Below are 19,965 nucleotides of genomic sequence, written 5' to 3'. Positions count from 1 at the left end.
CAGCCCATGATTCTAAAGGTTCTAAATGAGATTTGAGCTTTTATAGTCATCCTTTGATCAACGTTGCAGACCATACTGTTTCCTGACACACTGTGCTTCCTGGAACATAATTGAAATAATGTGGGTGTCATATCTCTTTTGATTTTCCAAGCATGAACTGGTGTCATCAACTCTCCTCATTTAACCTTTCAACAAATAGCTCTGTTTGTTTCAGCTGGGGGCAGTATAAATAATTATAGCAAAATGTCTTAATACAAAAAAAAAAAAAAAAAACAGATAATATTCAAGCCACAAAATTAGAAAATATCCATGTGCCCATATGGCACCCAGAAATCACTCTTCCATTAGTGACTAGCTTTCAGTTAGTAAAAACGGAAATCAAGTTAGCAAACATCACGTCCACGCTGGAAGCAAAGCTGACCTAATATCCCCTTCAGTGGTGTTCTCCTGGTGAGGACCCGTGCTGGCAGCTATCAGCACCCTCCAAGTCTCATGTGGGAGCTGGGCTTTGTCATTAGCCCCAGCAGATGCCCTCCAGCAGTCCTCACTGGCGCCTGCCTAGGCAACAGAATTGGCTGCCTCTTCCTATTTGTCTTGCTGTTCCTATCGGCGTAATATGGGTATTTGTTTTACTAAAGGGTTTGCTTCACTCACTTGGTATTAGACTTACGGATCAGACATGAAATAATTATTCAGCCTAGAGCACCTTTTTCTGGGGCTGCCATTTCTAAGGGAGCAGCCGGTTCCTGCAGACATCTGAGTTACAGGAGAAAAGCCACTCACAGCCTGACTGCAGTTTTCCATAAATGGAGAGAGCCCTATTAAACCTTTTATCTGCTGCTACCTTGATAATAAGAGGAGATTCTCCAGCTCTCCCTTAATTCCCCTCTCTTAAAGACATGAATCACACAAATGCCTCTGCCATTAGTATTTGTGAAACTCAGTTTATAGTTTGCTCCACTGGTGGTGGTGACCTTCACCTGTGGCCACAAAACTCACAGACTCTGTCTTAATCATTTCTATCTATTGAATAAGTTAGAATCTGTATTTCCAGGAGACCCAGTCTATTGCCTCTGGATGATTCCAATATCACTATCATAGGCATAGAGCCCTGATGGATGGCACAGTGGATAAGAGCTCAGGCTACCAACCAAAAGGTCGGCAGTTCAAATACACCAGCCACTCCTTGGAAACCATATGGGGCAGTTGTACTCTGTCCTATAGGGTCGCTATGGGTCAGAATCAACTTGATGGCAATGGTTTTTATCACAGGCATAAGGAGTCCTTGTGGTGCAATGGTTAAGCGCTTGGCTGCCGTCATGGATTGAATAGTGTCCCACCAAAATATGTGTAACTTGGCTAGGTCATGATTCCCTTGAATGATTGTGTATCATTTTACCTTCTGATGTTACTTCCCTGTATGTTGTAAATCCAATCACTATCATGTAATAAAACAGATTAGTGGCAATTATATGGTAAGGTCTACAAGATTAGGCAGTGTCTTAAGCCAATCTCTTGAGATATAAAAGAAAGAAGCAAGCAGAGAGACATGAGGACCTCATACCACCAAGAAAGTAGTGCCAGGAGCAGGAACTTGAGGTTCCTGCCCTAAGATGCTCCCAGACCAAGGGAAGACTGATGACAAGGGCCTTCCTCCAGAGCTGACACAGACAGAAAGACATCCCCTGGAGCCAGTGCCCTGAGTTCAGACTTCTAGCTTACTGGACTGTGAGAGAATAAACTTCTCTTTGTTAAAGCCATTCACTGGTAGTATTTCTGTTAGAGCAGCACTGAATGATTAAGACAGCTGCTAATGGAAAAGTTGGAGGTTCGAACCCATCATTAACTCCTTAGGAGAAAAGACCTAGCTATCTGCTCCCTAAAAGACTACAGCCTAGGAAAACCTACAGGGCAGTTCTCCTCTGTCTTATAGGGTCACTATGAGTCAGAATCGACTTGACAGCACACAACACCAACATCATAGGCATGATTTTCTGCCCCACTTCTCCAATTACTGCTTCTAAGAATTGATAAGAATGGCGATTTAAAATTCACACAGATTTAAATTCATTTAGCTTTGTTGTTGTGTTAAGAATGCCATGTAGCATATTTTCTATTTCCAAAGTTTTCACATGTTTTCCAGCCCTGAGTCTCAAGGTTATGCTTCTGTTCCTCCAGTCCAAATGACTCATAGAGAGCATTTAGCATGTGAAGATGTAGATAACCACAGATAAGTACTTTTAATCATTCCTCAAATATTTAATGAGCAATCATGTGCTGGGTTCTGTGAACAAATGGTATTTGCCTTCCTAGAGACCGTAGTCCAGCAAGAAAGACAATAGAACTGGCACAATTGCTATAAAAGATACCAAGTACTGCAAGAGACAACATACAAATTGAAATGAAAGCATATGGAAGATCATTCATTCTGAGCAAGTTGGTCCCAGGATGATCTTTTGGGGACACATGCCAACCCATGTGTCATACCAATGACTGTTTTGTTTTTTTTTTTTTTGATGCTTCTATTGAGCTAATGCTATTATTGAACCATACATGTGTACATGCATATACATGTGTTGTTGATGTGTGCTGTCGAGTAGATTCGACTCATAGTGGCCCTATATGATAGAGTAGAACTGCCCCATAGGGTTTCCTAGGCTGTAATCTTCATGGGAGCAGATTGCCAAGTCTTTTCCTCCATGGAGAGGCTAGTTTTAACAGCCAACCTTGCAGTTAGCAGCCAAGTGCTTAACCATTGCACCACCAGGGCCCCTTGTGTGTATATTACATGATATAGTTTGTAGTTATATAATATACAGTATATATTATAATATACTTTATATAATATAGTTTATAGTTACATAATATGTAATGTATATTATAGCATATACGGGTGCTTGTTTGTGTATATCATGAGCTCATTCCTGCTCAAAATACTAGGTTGGTAAATGAATTAAAAGGCAAAATCCCTTCCTAAGGGGCTTACATCTACATGAAAAGAAATTACACAGAAAACACAAACATGGTAAGAGGCCTAGGCAATCAGAGCCAAATGAGTGGAATGTATTCTAAAAATGGTTTTGTCCATAAAGAAACATCTAGTAGGTCAGGGAAGCCTTCACTGAGAAAAGCTCTTGAATTTAATCTGTCTACATCATTAAGTGTCTTCTGTGTTCCTCCTATGTTTCTGGCCAAAGGATAAAAAGACAAAAGGCCTGCTCTCAAGGACAAAATGAAAGCCCTAAGGAAAAACAGAGAGAGGCATAATTATTTATAGTGTAGACTTCATAGTCAGACTTTCCAGATTAAAACTTTGCTCTGCCACTTACTAGCAATTGTGGCTTTGAGCAAGTTTCTTAATCTTGCTAAGCCTCTGGTTTCTCATCTGCAAAATAGGGATAATTAAAAGTACCTACCATATAAGCTTATTTTTCAATTTAAATGAAATAATATGTTTTAAACCCTTAGTATAGTTCTTGGCTTATATTAAGTGTCAATAATTATACTAGTCTTTCATTACATTGAAGCACATAGTCTAATAGTCTTTTCATCGTTTTCCCCTAAGGCAGGACAACTAGAGTAACCTACATTATAACAGAACCTCGAGGAATGGATAAATTCTTCCAGTCAGTGGATATTACTACTAAGAGATAACGATACTCATAATTTAACTCCTATAATGACCAAGGAAGTATATATTCTTAGAAATAGATTTGATTGACTTAAACGATTTTTTTCTCCTATGTAATGTACAAAACACAACATAAATTGAAACTGACCTGAGCCAAAAGACACACAAATAAGGAAGATAGGTAGTGTGTTTATGATCCAGTCATTCACCCTGATGTCTTCAGTCATCCTAACTCTTCACTAAGGCTGAGACCTCTACTCTTCATTCCTACAAATGTATTATTTTCTACTGCCTTGTGCACGTTCAGGAATTAAGGAGTCCCTGAAGCATTTGTCAAATATTTGCCATATACCAAATAGCCAAAATAATTTAGATAAAGATCGCTGGAAAATCAACCTGTAGTAACAAAATTTTGTAGTGGCAAAATCTGTGGCAACATTTTTTAATAAGCCTATAGCCATGACCAGTAAGATCTGTTTCGTTAGAAGGCCAGGCATGGCGGCTCACCTTTCCAAGCCAACACCTAGGCCTGACATGTAGCAACTTCACTTTCAATGGACTAGTTGCAGCCATGTGAGGAAGGACAACTTCAGCAAGGTGTCCCCCGGACTGAGTACCACATATGGCCTAATAGGGCAACTCTGCATACTTCAGAGCCAGGAGTAAGTTCTCCTGTCACTGGGGCTCACACCTGGATTGTCTTTGTGTTCTCTGGAAATATAGAAAAGAAATAGGCAGGTCACACCACTACTAGCTGCATTTTGACTTTCTAAAGAGAAAAGAAAATGCTGCCTATTATGGGGACAGAAATGGGCCCAGGGAAGGTGGGGTGTGGTTAAGAGCAAAGAGAACCAGTCTCCCTGGGTTCCAATCCCAGCCTGATTACTTACTACCTGAAACTTCAAGAAGTTGACTATCTGTGCCTTAGTTTCTGTAGCAATTTCATACGGTTGTGGGGAGAATAAATACTAATATATGAAAAAAAAAATATATGAAAAGCACTAGAATAATATCTGGCACATAACAAGTGCTATGTATAATTAATCTTCATTATCTCCCAGATTTTGTATTTGCAATTCTCCCACTTGCTAAAATTTGTTTGTAACTCAAAACAAATATTGAGATACTTTTTTGGTCCTTTATGGACATGGGCAGAATGACGAAAAATTTGAGTCGCCTGACGTGCAAATTCCCAGCTGAGGTGGAAAAAGACAACACTCTGCTTTCTTGTTTCAACTCTCATACTGTAAACAGTGTCCTTTTTACAGTCTATTTAGTGCCATATTTTTTACTTTTTTTTGCTTTTCGTTGATCATTTTACTGTTTAAAATGGCCCCCACTAACATTCCTAAGTGCGAGGAGGCTATGACTGTCTTAGGGAGAAAATACATTAATTAGATAAGCTTCATTCAGGCATGAGGTACAGAGCTATTGGCTGTGAGTTCAATGGCAATGAATCAACAATATTAAAAAAAAAAAAAAAATGCTGTTGCCGTCAAGTCAATTCCAACTTACAGCAACTCTATCTGACAGAGTAGAACTGCCTCACAGGGTTTCCAAGGAGCTGCTGGTGGATTCAAACTGGCTACCTTTAGGTTAGCAGCCAAGCTCTTAAGCACTGTGCCACCAGGGACTCTATCAACAATATACACTACATTAAACAAATTGTCTTTAAACAGGAACACACATAAAACAAAGCTATATAGTGATTGATTAATGAAAATGTTGTGATCAGAGGCTCACAGGAACCTAACTTTGGATTTCTCCTAAAAGCAATGGCTTACTATTTGCTAACTTAGTGTTCACAGCAACTTTATAGAACATTATTGCTACAAATAATGAGAATCAACTGTAAATAATTGCCATTACTATTAAGAATTGCTCATAATTTTTTCCTTATTTAGACCCTGGAGAAATGAGAACTGCAGCTTCTTAAACAGGCTTTTGAATAATCAAACCTTCTTCATGGCTTCCTTATGGATAGGAATAAAAGCCTTCTAACACTCAGCTCCTTTCTCAAGGTTTTGTCTGCTCATTTCATGGCCCTAAATCAATAATACAGGGACATGCATGGAAACTTAGGAGATAAGCTTGTGTGCATTACCAATAAAAAGTCCACCAATCTGGGAACCCCACACCTGGGACAATGTTAATGTGATGGAAGAAGCTGTAGGAGAGATTCAGTTTGTTTCATCTTGAGCCAGATAGGAGATATCCTTCAGGGTGTCCCATCCTTTGATTGTAGCAATAGTTCTAGTCTGCACCCAGAACCAGATCTGTGTGTAACTTACTTTGTGGAGACAGAAAGGAAGGCGAATATATTCTTCCCCTCAAAGTTACCAGCTTGACTTAGAAAGTTCCACCTACAGAAAACAATTGGAGAGCCCCTTGAAGTTCTGCTTAGTTGAGTGTTTCTTAAGAGTGTATGGATACAAAGAACACAGGGGTTTCCTCCAAGAGATCAAGATCAACTTCCCTTTCAGACACAGAGAAATACTGAATAGACTCAGCACTCTGGTCTGCCATAGAGCATGACTTCCCAACTGGCACTCAGTGGTCACCAGCCCCTTCCCTTGATGGGCCGAGAGCAGTGAGTTTCCTACCATTGCTTCTGCTTCCTTTGTCCACGATCTTGTTTTCAGTAACGGCTGCAGTACCTCCAATCCAGTGAACTAGTGTACCTGAAAGAGAATGTGACCCTCGCTTCCCTTAAAAACAAAGGTGTCCTTTTCTGAATGATTTATGAATCGTAATGCAATTAAAAAAAAAAAAAAAAGTCATTGCTTTGAAAGTTAGGTGACTAGGTTTAGCCACGGCTGCCTCTACCACTAACTAACTTATTTTGTGACTTTGGGTACCTCACTTCAAGCCTCTGGGAAAAATGAGTCACCTCTCTTCTGAGATGAAGACAAATAACAGAGGTGCTTTCCAGCTCTGATCAAGTGATGCTGTAATGACCTCCACTAAAGCAGAAAGTAATGAGACACATTAGCAGAGAACCTGCAGTTTCCAAAACCGTATTTCACAGTCAGAGGACATTGGTTGACAAGTTAACTCTATGACAAATCTGTGATATTTGAGAATTGAAGATAACTACTGGCAAAACTATATAGTTACCAAAAGAAAAGAAAAAGGGAGACTAGCAATATATCCATATACTTGAAAAATATCTACTTTTGTTATGAGAAATGTATCAAAATTATTTTTCCATTAGCTTCTGTCATAAAAAAATACTTCCATTATGAAAAAATAATATTAAGGAAGTTTTATGACAAGTGGAGCACTGGAAACACCAACTCCTGAAATATTTAACTTTACAGCCATTTCTAAGACTTCCCAAATAAAGAATTTCTTCTCCCTCTCCTAGAAATAATTGTATATCTGAAGCTCCTTTCATTGACTAGTATGTACTGGTAGATTATGATGTCATATGCAAACGACATCAAAATGTCTCACTGCAAGACAAATGGCAAACTCCAGACAGAACATCAAGTTAGACAACACAGAGACAATCTTGGCTTTATTAACATAGCACACTTGCCTTTGGATTACCAAGTGTCTGCAGAAACGGGAAGCCCACAAATGGCAGCCTTCAAGTGCATCCAAGAAGGAATCATATATCACCATTCCCTTTTCTTGAATTTTCATTCAGTGGATTTTGTACATCATCAACAACTATATACCATGTATTATTTTAAAATGAGCCATTTAAATCTTAACAGTTATGTATCATCAGCACCTAAGCTTAGATCCGGGCAATCTGGAGCTGCATAACTGTGTGACAATGGGATGATTATGAAACGGATTCATATTTTAAATTTTATTCTTTGTCCTCAGTACTTCATTGGGAAAAGAAAAGCCCTTAGTTCTGAAGCAAGAAATATATAGTTGCTGAATGATGGATGGAATGCTGCCATCTCTTGGTAATCTAGCACAGAGGAAAACAGTTCCCAGAAAAGTGATTTTACATTTTTATTGGCTGAAGGCAATGCAGTTAAGAAGCGTAATTCTGTTCTTCTGGTGTCAGAACAATCTATAATTGCTGTTATTATTTTTAGCATTTAATGCTTACAGTGCATATTGAAGCTATTCCCTGACAATAATACCATATTAAAAAAAATCCATCACATGGCTTAGCTTTCACAAAGGAAGGTCTAAATTAGTTTGGCCCAACATCTCTGCTCACACCTCTGCTTGTTGACATCTGTGCTAGCCACTTGTCAGTAAACCTCCCAGGCTATGCATGACCCTCTCTGAGTTCTGCACATCATTGAAATGTCTCTTCCAATGTACACACCTGACAGAGACAGGAATATGGCTGGACCCTCAGATTGGCATTTGATAGAGTGAAAAAGCTAGAATTCAGAAGCCTATGGCTCTGCCACATATTGACCCTGCAACTTTGGCCAAACAAGTTCATCTCCTCAGTTTTCTCATCTGCAAAGTAGGGATAGCAATCTCTATTCTACCTGCCTCGTAATGCTGTGATATGGATCAAATAGAATTCCAGATGTGAAAGCGTTTTGCAAGAAGCACTGTACTTAGGTCGAGGATTATCAGAGAGAAAATGGCATTGTTTTCTTTCTCCACAGAAGATTTATTACAAAATCTAAATAACTCGTGGCTGAGCTTGTTTAGTTGATTACTTTTTTTCTCAGTGTTAAGTGCCCAATGTTGCCGATGAAACAATATAAACAAGCCAATAAACTCTTTGAGGCGGCAATATTCATTCACAAGCTGTGACGGTAGACAAAGTTGTCAAAGCATCAAATCCAGTGACAATCCTGAGGCATAATTTTTGCCACCCAAATGCTTAGCACATTCAAGATAGCCTTGGAAGTTGGGAAAATAATTCTATCTCACTGTCATTGTATTATAACTCTTCTGGGTGCCAAAGAGTGAAGAGGATTCAGTTAACGTGAATACCAAGTAGTCTGCACATTGGAAAAAAACATGCCCATTTGAGGAAGAAATAGGATTTTTGAAAGAAAAAAAAAAAAGGAATGTTACAAAGTAGTGCGCTGCTGATATTTTTCTAACTTCTGAAAATATTTTGATGAGAAATCAAAAAGTTATGTTTATTTGGGATCAGTAGTTGAGGGGATAGAAAAGATTTGGTCTTCATATACAATAGAAAGCTTCCATATACAATGGGTAACTGCTGCTAGCATAGCCACTGGAATCTTGGAACTGAACCAGGAAAAGTATAATGGTCATAATATCAACTTGAATAGGTTCGCTCTGCTCTGTATAGTCATACATCTGGAGTATTTTATTAAGTTATGAGTTATTCCTTTAAAGCACGGCAAAGTGTCCAGAGAATGACAACTAGCATAAAGAAGGTTCTGGGGGAAATAAATATCAATGAGAAACAAAGGAAGAAATTGAATAGGGATACCGAAAAGAATATAGAAATTTTAAGAGGTATGTCAAATAAATTCAGAAATTAAAAAATGTATGTATATATCCCTGGGGAAGATGTTGAGAGTTCACGTGCAAGTCCAGAGGTACGCATTAAGATCAGTGGAAAGAAGTTACGAGGATGTATCTTTTCAAACTAAATCAAATAAAACAACAACCAGAACTTTCTAATGGGACTGTCAAATGGAGCTGGCCAAGGTGGAGGTGAGCTTCCTGACACGAGAGGTGTTTCAGCGTAGGGCAGAAGAAGATAGGGGCCACCAGCAAGATATTGACAAAAGATTCCTCAGAGGGTAAAGTTCCTCCCTAAGTGAATCTATAAATTCTCACTCCTTTGAAAATAAAAATAGGTTTTGAGCACAGTCATTTTTCCAAGTGTATGTTTATGAACAACATGTGGGGGATTTTGCCATTAAAAATTCCTATGGCTTGAGAAAGAAATGGCGAAAGCAGAAATCTCAGCAGTGAAAGAATAAAGCAAATTTGAAAATATCCATGATCCTGAGATATGAGTCATAGCTGGCTGCTGCAGGGTCAGCATTGGTTGTTCTAGTTCTATGGTGTAACATTTTACTAGATGTTATCTGCAATCTATAGGCAAGGAGGTTGCCTTACATATAACCACTAAATGCAGTCCTTATCAAGGTGAGTTTGTCTCATATTTAGATAAAATGATTATAAGTGTTTGCTTTTCAGATTGTAACATTCTCTGTACTAGCTCTCCTGCCTAGTACGTAATTAACCTGTCAACCCACCCCGCAGTAATAGTGTGATAGACAGGAAATATATTAGGAAGGAACTTTGTGTGATGTGCTTTCAAGCCCTCCTTTATCCTTCAACTATCTTCCCTTTTAATTAGCACTTGGGTAACAGCGTACGGTAATGAATTACCATATTACTGTTATCAATAAAAATTATTTTGGGTCTAAAGTAGTCATTAAGATGAAATGTGTAAGACCTGTTCTGGATAGTTTATAGGGAGATAGCATGTGTAAATCAAGTCTTTGTTTTCCATACCAATTTTAAAAGATTCAGAAGATTCTCCTATTTGTAAATCCACATTTACGAAGTATACAGATATGAATGTACAGGAGAAAAAGGAAAGGAATTAAGTGCATTGGGGGAGAATACAACACTGATTTGTTAATTGAAGAAGACATTTTTGTTAAAGATGGCATATTGAACAAACACATTTACCTCTGCTATCTCTATAGAGGAAACCCTGGTGGCGTAATGGTTAAGTGCTATGGCTGCTAACTAAAGGGTCGGCAGTTCGAATCCACCAGGTGCTCCTTGGAAACTCTATGGGGCAGTTCTACTCTGTCTCATAGGGTTGCTATGAATCGGAATTGACTGCACTGGGTTTGGTTTGGTTTTGGAATCTCTATAGAAACATGACTAAAACAACAGCAAGAGAACTTTTTATAAAGAAGAACAAACCCCAATACAATAGGAATGGAAGAGAAGATGATAATAACCAAGTGCTCCAGGCAAGACAGCAGAAGAATGAGTGTATCTGACTTACCAGACATGAGCATATTGAACACACAGCTGGTAGTAGGAAAAACAGAAAGACAACCCAATTTGCCCCCCTCCACAACAGTCTTCAGTAAGCTTAAGAATTGGCAATATTAGATATCTAGAGCTTTGGACAGAAGGTTGGACTAAAAAGAAAAGAGTGAGGTCAAAGTTAAGAAGAAGCTAGGCTGGAGAGTCTCTTCTCCTTTGAGATCAGCAGGGCAAGTTCCCTCCCAAACCCAGTTAGAAGATTGGAGGTGGAGCTGTTATCTCTGGATTGGGTAAAAGACTAGGAACAGTTGAGAGTAGAGATATTATGCTCTTCTCCCACAAGATTCTATAAGTGTTGCAGCCAGAATTATATTCTCCAGACAGAAAATTCATAGCCCAAGGTGGGGAAAAAACACACACACACATAAAGCTCCCAGTGAAAAGCCTAACCAGTTCAACTTAGAGTAAAACCTACTACCTACACAGAGTATCTGATATGGTTTTTAGTATCATTCCTTAAATAAGCAGGTAGTAAATAAGCATAAGAAACCCAACAAAAATGCCGTGTGAAAGACAAAGATAAAAAAAAAAAAAAAACTGGTAAGAATACCTTGGAGAAAACAAGTGATCATCCAGGAAGAAAACGTCAAAATCAATCAATAAATGAATGAATATATAAATAAATCTCTCATCATTTCTTTAGTAAAATAAGAGAAATACTGTACTCCCCCAAACAAAAACACAGTGTTAAAAAAAAAAAAAAGAGAATGACCACTTAACAAGGAAGACCTGGAACTGAACCAAGGAAGGCAAAAATTAAAAGCTCAAAAAGCAAATTGAACCATATAGTTGTAGAATTTTTACAGAACATAGGGAGAGAAAGGGGCAGTGAGTAGAAATGAAAAGAAAAAGAAAAAATTAAGATGGTTCAGGAGTTTTCATATATAAGTAATAAAAATGAAGAAGAAATTCATAAAAATAATTTTAACAGCTTTCTAGAATTGATCATATGAGCCCCCAGAATGAATGGAGTCATCAAGTTCCTTGCAAAATGCATAAAACTACACTCCAAGGCACGACACCATGAAATTCAAAACATTGGGGTAAAAAATATATAAATAAATAAACCAAAAATTCCAGGGATAAAAGGAAAAAAGTGTTACTTCAAGGGTTGAAAAAACAAAAGCGTTCGGACTTCCCAACCATAATATTTGAATTTAGAAGACAATGGAGCAACGCCTTTAAAGCTTAGAGTAAAAACTATCTCCAATTGTCTTTTGAGGCAAGCAGAATCTCAAAACATTTGCCTTCCATGTATCATTTTTCAGGAAAACACTGGAAGAGGTACTACACCAAAACAAGGAAGTAAATGAAAAAAAATGGAAATACATGAGATCTATGAATGAAGGGAGATGAAGGAAATCCTCAACTCTATAATGGAAGGAGACATTAGATAAAAGCTACATAGCAGTTCTAGAGACAAACCAGTTTAAATTGGAGAAAGTCAGAAATGCCCAAGGAAGCTTTTTCAAGAAAGTGAAATTGATAGAATAACTTACATGTTTTCACATATTGAGAAGAGATTTAGATATCCAAGGTAAGAATTTTGGGATGAATTCATGGCAATACCATGCAACCGTAAGCCTCCAAAAAATAAGACAATTTTTAATTCCATGGAAACCAAGCAGTTTTGGAAGAAAGAAACAAAGTACTCATGGTCTAACCATGAATAGCACTGGCATAGTCATAATAATGACAAGACTTAACTCTTATCTAACCAAAATTTTAATTATGGTGATTAGATGGGAGATGGAAGACATGTCTGTAGAAGATGAGAAGCAAAAAGAACTTATACCTTCCCTTCCACAGTGGGAAGTCAATAGATAATGCTTTAAGTGGAAAAATCAAGAAATGGCAGTGTAAGTGTATTTAAAAACATGAGGGTAAATGCCAAAGGAAAGTAAAATATTTGCAAGTTGCCATTTAAGGGGGAAGGGAAGGTAATCATATTTTTCATAATAAGCCTTGAAGTATTTGCACCTTTAAACTGTGCTATGTCTGTAAAGCTCAGAGGTTAAGTAACACATTCTCTTTTTAGAAGCCTGAAGCTAGATTCAGGGACAGCAGGACCTTGTTAGAAGAGCCCATGAAGAGAACATCTTCTGTTGTGCTATTTTGAGGACACGAAGCCTCCAGGAGAGACACAGAGTAGCCAGAGGAAGTAGCAGAACTAGGGAGGAATGCTTAAATCCAACTCTTCATTTTACAGAATGAGACATTTTCTCATTTTCTACTCCCAGAGAGAGAAAGGTATGAAAACACTTTCTGCTCCCTTCTATGACCTCTGGTAAGACTAGGTTAAGGCACTCCTGTGTGAGGCTCAGTTACTTCTGGGGATGTTTCTTCTTTCTGAATGCATTGGACTTGACCAGGGGTAGACATCCAGGCAGCCTCTGTTCCTGACCCTCCAGATGTGGGGGCGGCCTGCAGTTTGGTGGATATGTTTAATTCCAGAGGGAAGGTATATTAGATAGGGTGATTATTGAATGAAACTAACCTAGTCTCCAACTCAGCTTTATCAGTAATTTAACTGACATTTTAGCCCCATCTGTATGATTCCTGTATCTTATTTCTCGCTTAGCTTCAAACTCAGGAGAAAAACCCAGAGGGTATTTGTATCAGATCCACTCAAAACCTAACAGGCCTTACTGGCTTCCTGGGTACTGAGAGCTCCTTGACAAATGATAACACTGCTTCCGATTGTGTTAAGTATAGTAGCTGCTGTGATGGGCTGCCAATGCCCCTTTCGAAAGTGACGAAATTACTACTGGGAGTGCTGTTGGCAGATACCCCTCTTCCTAAGTTGTCTCACTGAGGAGAGCTGCCTCACCAAAAGACATATATCTTCCAGAAGACAAACCACATTCATTGACTGGCTGCACCTCACCTTAACTCAGACAACTCTGAAGGACCATTCCAGTTTCAGAGCTCCCCAAAGAGTCAGCTGAAATGTCTTCTTTTTTTTAATTGTGCTTTAGGTGAAAGCTTACGGAGCAAACTAGTTTCTTATTAAACAGCCAATACACAAAGTGTTTTGTGACATTTGTTGCCAACCCTGCAATGTGTCAACACTCTCTCTTCTCCACTCCAGGTTCCTTGTTACCATTAGTCCAGCTTTCCTGTCCCTTCCTGCCTTCCCATCTTTGCTTTTGGGCTGGTATGCCCGCTAGTCTTCTACGCATGCATTAAACTACAAAGTCTGTTCCTCGCATGTTATCATTGGCCCTATAGACCTGAATTCTTTGGTTGAAGGTTGAACTTCAGGAGTGACTTCGGTACTCAGTTAAAAGGGTTTTTGAGGTCCATATTCTCAGAGTTTCTCCAGTCTCTGTCAGACCAGCTTGATCTGTGTGTGTGTGTATGTGTGTGTGTGTGTGAGAATTTGAATTTGGTTCTACATTTTTCTCCCACTCTGTCCGGGACCCTTTATTGTGATCTTTATTGAAGCTATATCACAACAACACAGCTTCTTCCTTTACCTAACCCTGCTTCCTTCCTAATCCTGTCCAGTTCTGCATCCTTCAATAAAAGTTGATTCCAACAGCACTCCATAATAAACTCCCTGAACATGTCTCTCTGCTTCAGAATCTGTTTTCCAGGAACCAAACTTTCAACAGTAGATAATATGTTGTTACATAGCAATGTCCTCATAGGCCACTGAGGTTTATAACAGTTACCACTTAGTGTTTCCATGTGACAGTTATTCTCCTGGACATTTTGCACGTATCAACTCCTGTGCATGTGTGTGATAACAACACTGTGAGGTACATACCATTGTCATCTCCAGGAAGACAGCATTGTATTTTAGAGAGGTTAAGTAACTTGCCATGGTCACACCATTCACAAATGACTGAGCTGATATGTTAGTCAAGTTAACCTGTCTACAAGGATTGTTCTCTTTAACTAGCGTTTGGACCTTCGAAGCAGAACCCTAAGTCTACCTCTGTCTATCCTCTGTATGTGAACTAAGGAAAGCTGCTCAATCTTTTTGAGACTTTGTTTCCTCACCTTTAACCTGGCATAGCTAGGCTGTTCTGTGAATTAATTATAGAAGTGTGACAGAAAGAGTAGACGAGGGTATTAAAGCACTCAGCTGCTGACTAGAAGGTCAGAGGTTCCAACCCACCAGCCACTCCACAGGAGAAAGATGAGGCAGCCTGCTTCTACAGATTTACAGCCTTGGGAACTGTATGCAGCAGTTCTACTCTGTCCTTTCGGGTTGCTATGAGTCGGAATCAGCTCAGCAGGATTGGATTTGGTTTGATTTTGGGCTTTTCATCTAAGGAGCCATGGTGCTCAGTGGTTAAGCCCTCAGCTGTTACCCGAAAGGTCGGGGATTCGCACCTACCAGATACTCTGCAGGAGAAAGATGTGGCAGTTTGCTTTTTAAAGATTTATAGCCTTGGCAACCATATAGGGTAGTTCTAGTCTATCGCTGAGACTAAACTGACTCTATGGCAACGGGTTTGGCTTTTCATCCCAGGCAGTCTTCCAGTGAGCTATCCATGGTACTGGCTGCAGCCCAGCCAAAGAAAAATCAATCACAGTCTACTAGAACTAAAAGCAAATTCATAGATGATCTGTTCCAATGCCCTTAATGATTTTTGGCCTTTCAGTAACTCAAGAGATATAGAATATCTCAAATGCTTGATATAGGAAAAATTTACCTAAATTTTATAAATCGGTTTAGCTCAGCATATCTTAAATTGGATTGAAATAGAGACAGGCTACTTAATCTAATCTATGTGGTCACTATGAGCAGGAATTGACTTGATGGCACACAACATCAACAACAATACTTAATCTCAAGTTTACCAATGATCATTTTGAAACAGAACCTAGTATTACACTTGATATATCAGATCCTCCTTCACATCTTAACCCCCCTTCTCTAGTAGACAACACGAGTATACTAGTTCTCTGCTCTTTTTCCCCCCTTTTCTAAGACTTTACTGAAAAAAATATGTTCTGTAGAAATACACTGTGAGCCCAGATCTGTAATTTTAAGTTTCTCAAAAGCTAGATTAAAAATGTAAAAAAAAAGCGAAATTAATTTTATTCATTTATTTGATTAGCCATACATATACAAAATATCACCATTTCAACATGTAAACAATATAAAATTAGTAGCATGATATTAAAAAAAATTATACAAAGCCTTTCGAATTTGGTGTGTATTTTACACTTGTAGCAGATCTCTATTTGGACTAGCCACATTTCAAGTGCTGAAGAGCACATATGGGTAGTGGGTCTGTATTGGAAAGCATGGGTCTAGAGTTGAGACTAAGAACATGCCCAAATCTTTTATCACAAAGGCCGCTAGCTGTGCTGAACAAAAATAATAATGCAAAATTCCCAGTAACTCACCTAGTCCTGACCTGTCTGTCTCACCTGTAAGCCTAAGATCTATCTTTGTTTCAACCTGACCTTGACCCTTTAACCTTATGAAAGTTCTTCATTGACCCAGTCCTACAGCCTGCAGCCTAAAACAACCAAATTCAAAAGCGAGGAATTGTACACACTCTCCAAAAAAAAATAAAAAAATAAATCAGCCAGTCATATAGCAGAGTGAAGCACACAAACCAGGGCCAAACTCTTCACATCCCATTTCAAGCTTGGGTTTACCTTCTTAGAATTTTCTGACTCTCAGAAGTTGCCTGAATCCAGTTTACTACCTTAGAATGGCACTTTAGGTAGGGCTTCCTTTCTTAGAGCCCACTGTGATTACTAACCCTGTAGGACACAGTTTCGCCATGCAAGGACATACACTAGACCACATGTAGACCATACATACGTATAAGAATACATTAAATAGCATTTCAAGTGGGCAAGAACACAAGGGCTGTACACCTTCAGTGGGGATGTATGTGGTCAGGTAAGATTTCTAGAAGGGGGCAGACTTGGAAGAAAGGGCAGGTTTTTAACAGATGGAGGGAAAGAGGAGAGAAATTATAAGAGCAAAGTTGAGTGGGCATGACTATAAATGAAAGGGTACACTTTGAACAAAGGTCTGGATGTGTAGAGCGTGTTTGGGAGAAAGTATACTGACGGGCTTGGCATACTCCACCCACCTATAAAATAAATGTCTTGTGCTCCAATGGATCATCATACTCTCTTCCAACTTCAATGCCCAAAAGGGTTTAAATAAATTCGAGTGGTCACTGATGTGAAGAAATATTTTAAAAGTAATGGCATACTAAAGAAAGAGCTCAGAAAGCATGCAATCAGCAAGCAAAAGGCAAAAATTGAGCTTCAAAATCAAGGAGATAATTCCCTGATTGCATTTCCATCACTGAATGAGGGGGTCTTGAAGATGAATGAGAAGAGTCATCGGATGGATTTACATGAATAAGCATGAGAACTGTACATCTTTACTCTGCTGTGTGAACCCTGGTCTTGTCAAGTTTTGCTCCTCCATTGATCCTGGTACACTTGGTGGTTGTTTTGCACTGAATTCTGGGTGGAATTAACAATTATTTAAAATTAGGACTCTTGCAAATATAATACTAACAAAAATTTTTATTAGAAATGAGTTTTATTTTGTGTTCAGACACCAAGCCAGTTTGGGAAAATTGCTATCTTTCAGTTCTAAGAACATTCCAAAGTCCAACATTCCTAATACCTTACATGGCTGCATGCCTTACTTCACCTAAAGCACAGCAAAGATTAGCAGCCAAAGGCAAGGTAATCTTAGCCAAAGCACTAAGCACATGATGCAACAATAGAAAATAAAATATTTTAAAGGAAGGAAAAAAAAAAAACACTTTGGATGATGGAAGAATCAATTTAAATTCATTTTTAAGTCATTTTGGCTGGATGGTGTTTATCAAGAGACTATGGATGAAAGTGGATTAGGTGTTGAGGAAAGCAAGGGCTTCTTGCAGCCAACAGACTCGCAACACATTTTTCTCAATACTATCCTGGACTTTATTCCCCCCATAAGCTTTCAAATTTCAATCACTACCCCACTGAGTCTGGGGAGAAATTGATAAAGAAAATAATATAGCAGACAATCACAAGTGAATTGAATTTGAGCACAATTGAGATGAACTGCAGTGTTTAAAAATAGAATCATTTCAGAAATGGGCTTAAGGGAGAGCTTTTCTCTTACGTGTTTCTTAAATGTTTGAGACCAGAAAGAAGGGAAGGAATTAGAAGTAGCAAACGGTTAGGGGGAGGGGGAGGGGAGATTGTGCGCTGACTTGGCTAGATGTTTATTTAATTCCTCTCAGCTTTTTCATTTTTTGGACACTTCTTCAAACTACCTGAGCTGCATTAGAAGAAATTGTTAAAATAAAATGATGTCGCCTATAATCACGGGCGAATTGAATTTTTCCACATGGGCTGTGGTGCGTTAACAGCCTTTTCTTTTTAAGACTTTTAAATATATATTTTTTCACTGAAGTTTTGAAGAGGGAAAAAGAAAACAGAATCACAAACTCATAGAGTCTTAGGACTGGAAGGGACCTTAGAAATTATCTAGCCCATTTCCCAGATCCTTGGGGCAGTTCTACTCTGCCCTTTAGGGTCGCTATGAGTTGGCATCGACTTGACATGTTTGGTTTTTGTTTGTTTTACCATCAGGATGGAGCCCTGGTGGCACAGTGGTTAAGAGCTATGTGGCCACTAACCAAAAGGTCCATAGTTTGAATCCACCAGCTGCTCCTTGGAAACCCTGTAGGGAAGCTCTACTCTGTCCTATAGGGTTGGTATGTGTTGGAATCGACTGAATGGCAACAGATTTGGTTTTGATTTACAATCAGGATGCTCGAGAGAAAGCTGGGGGAAAAAAAATTATTTCCTGATCCTACTCCAGCTCTGAGTAAGACTTCCTGAGGCTGAAGCCCCAGAATGAGTAGTTTAAAAGTTCTTTAAAAAAAAAAAAAAAACTCTAAAGAAGCCAGATCGATGTTGGGGAACTACTGACTCAACACGTCTCATGTTTTACAGAAGAGGAAACAAAATCTCCGGAGAAGTCAGACTGATATTCAATGGTACAGCAAAGAACTAAATCCAATGTCCCCACATCCTAGAGCACTGCACTTTTCAGCACATTAGAAAGGGAGGAAAAAAGGAATATAAACTGCCCCAAAATAATCGGAATTAAAAAGAAAAAAAATCATCCCAGGAAAGTGTGGATGTTACCAGCTGCACGACGTGTTTCTTGGATGATGGAATGCCAGGACTTGGTAAGAAGTGTCCGGCCTTTTTCAAGGCAGAAAGCAGACAAAATCAGCACTGCCTTAGTGGTGCTGTGGTAGCACTTAGTAAGAAGCTATAAGGCTGTGTCTCTGACTTTAAGGCTAGAATAGCTCTAGTCTATATAGAGTATAAGCTAAATGGACAATGATCACTTCCTTAATTATTGGGCAACACAATTAACCAGCTACAGTCCTGAAATGAGCTCAAGTCAGATGACATGAGGATATAAGCATAGGTAGAGGCCAGGCCTTACCCACAAGCACTGCTAGTCTCCTATCAGGAAAAAAGCAAATGCATGTCAAACATCTAGAGAATAAGCGAAATCAACGTTTTACATAAGCAGCACTTTCTAATTTAGGAGGCTGCTCATGCTAATAAAAGATTCTCAGAATTGAGAGTGACCTTAAAATTCATTTAGTCCAACTTCGCATCAAGGCAGGAATCATGCCCACAGTGTCCATGTGAGGTAGTGAACGATTCTCTTGGGCACGTTCAGACGTGGAGCTCACTCGTTCCTAAGGTAGTCTATTTTATTGTATCGTCTTTTCATTTTTGCTAGAAAAAAAAAAATTCACCTATTAATAAAAAATCTCTGCCATTTCCAACTTTTTAGATCTCTCTGGAGGTTTGTTTGGAATAAATCTGTTTCCTGAACCAAATGTTGTTGTTGTTAGTTGCCATCATGTTTTTACACCCCTTCATGGTCACCTCCAACCCATGGCAACCCCATGCACAACAGAATGAAACGCTGCCCAGTCCTGCGCCATCCCCACGATCAGTTACAGATCAGACTACTGTAATCCATAGGGTTTTAATTGGCTGATTTGAGAAAGCAGAAGATCACCAAACCTTTCTTCACCTGTACCAAAATAATAGCACCCTCTAAAATATTTGAAGAAAGCTATCAGGTGATGCCTTCCCTTGCTCCTTCTCAAGCAAATGGAAGCAGTTCTTCTGACTTCTGCCATGTCCCTATAATGAGTTATACTTTGCTGTTCTTATTACTGGTATACCATTCTTCACATAATTGACTGTTCTAGACCTCTCTACCCCACTAGACTGTGATCTGCTGGAGAGCAAACACTCTGATGTATTTATTCATCCCTGTTTCCCTATCTCCCAGCAAAATGTGGATCACAGAA

The sequence above is a fragment of the Elephas maximus genome, chromosome 12 (assembly GCF_024166365.1).
Source record: "Elephas maximus indicus isolate mEleMax1 chromosome 12, mEleMax1 primary haplotype, whole genome shotgun sequence".
NCBI lineage: Eukaryota > Metazoa > Chordata > Mammalia > Proboscidea > Elephantidae > Elephas > Elephas maximus.
The sequence above is the reverse complement of the archived record's forward strand: the minus strand, read 5'-3'. Positions refer to the sequence as shown.